This window comes from Odocoileus virginianus, chromosome 2 (genome assembly GCF_023699985.2).
Source record: "Odocoileus virginianus isolate 20LAN1187 ecotype Illinois chromosome 2, Ovbor_1.2, whole genome shotgun sequence".
Classification (NCBI taxonomy): Eukaryota; Metazoa; Chordata; class Mammalia; order Artiodactyla; family Cervidae; genus Odocoileus; species Odocoileus virginianus.
Genome location: NC_069675.1, coordinates 33,375,107 through 33,376,842, shown reverse-complemented (window position 1 = coordinate 33,376,842; position 1,736 = coordinate 33,375,107).

Below are 1,736 nucleotides of genomic sequence, written 5' to 3'. Positions count from 1 at the left end.
ACTATCTCCACTGTTATAGCCCAATAAAATGTATTCAAGTATTTCATTTGCTACACGCTATATATCTAATTTATACTGAATATTTTGAAGACTAGAAATATTCATTTGATTCTGTGTAAGAAATCAGATGGAAAATAACATATATTGCTGTATATGGCACTCTGCATCAAATATTTTGGGATTTCATTTCTCTTATTTCAATTCATTTAACAACCCTATAAGGTAGACCTTAATATATACATATATATATATATATATATATTTTATTTTAATGTATGAAAAAGTTTCTAACTGTAAAGTCTATTTGGTTAATTTAACCAACTGATTCTTTCTGTTTCATTCCCATAGTCTGATTACAATATGAAAACTAATTCAAGCTGCTTCACCATTTGTGAACTTTGAGAAATGACAACCTTTAGTTAGTCCAACACTAATCATATTTAAAGACTATATATTGAGTATATATTATACACTGTATATTTATTCCCAACTTTTTTTTGCAAGAGACTCATCCATTCAAATCTTTTGCCTAATGACTTGCCTTTTGTTTGGGGAGGAGTCTATGTCTCCATGATATTGTTTGGGGCTTACCCAAGTTTTAGACAGTGAAATGTATGACATGACATGTACCACATCTGAGCAGAGACTTTTAAGGCCATTATGTTTGCCACCAATCCACTTACTCATTTCCCTAAGCTATAGGAATATTAGGTTTCAAATAAGGATTGCTCCTCAATTCTGGAATTAAAGGACACATAGAGGAGACCTATCATAGTTGATTCATAGCCCCAGCCATGTGACATAAATAGAAATAAATAACTGAAGTTTGATGAGTTCATGTCACAGCAGCAAAATGATAAATATAGTATATAACTTTAAGCAAATGTGTTACACTGTTGATATATCTATTTATAAAAAGTAAAAATTCAAATGCAATGTTAAACCTTATTGGGTGATGGAAATTCTAAGCACTTACTGTAATTTTATTGTATTGAATAGAATTTAAGATGTATTGAAAAAAAGAAAACAAATTGTGAGTGAATCCTCTGAATACATGGATATATAAGGACTTTCAGTATAAGGGCTCCCATTGCAATAAAGATTGGCCCATTTCCGTGCTTACAATGTGCTCAGTTGGGCTTCCCTGGTGGTACAGCAGTAAAGAATCTGCCTGCCAATGAAGGAGACAAGGGTTCAATTCCTGGTCTGTGAAGATTCCCTGAAGTAAGAAATGGCAACCCACTCTAGTATTCTTGTCTGGGAAATCCAATGGACAGAGGAGCCTGGCGGGCTAAAGTCCATGAGGTCACAAAGAGTTGGACAAGACTGAGCAACTAAACAACACAATATACTCAGTAATTACATTTTCAATATTTTCAATATTTCTTGTGTATAATGAGATCCACTTGATGTGCTACTCTGTGATGGGTAACTGCCAGTACTTGCAAGGAAGAGACTGTGTTTTCACCCTCTATAGATACTGGGAAGCAGCTGAAGAATGTGGGAACCATGCTGTTTGCCTCATTTGGCTCCCTCTTTCTCTGAGACACAGGCACATTCAATCCACTCTGCTATATTCTTATTTGCTGAAATGTATGACTTTCCCAGTAGCATTTTATATTTGATGTACTACACCCTGGGTGCTAACTCTACCCCTTGAAAGTAGAGATTATTTTTAGGAGATCTGATTGTAGCTAGATACACAATTATTTCATATTGGGAATAATGGTGATTGG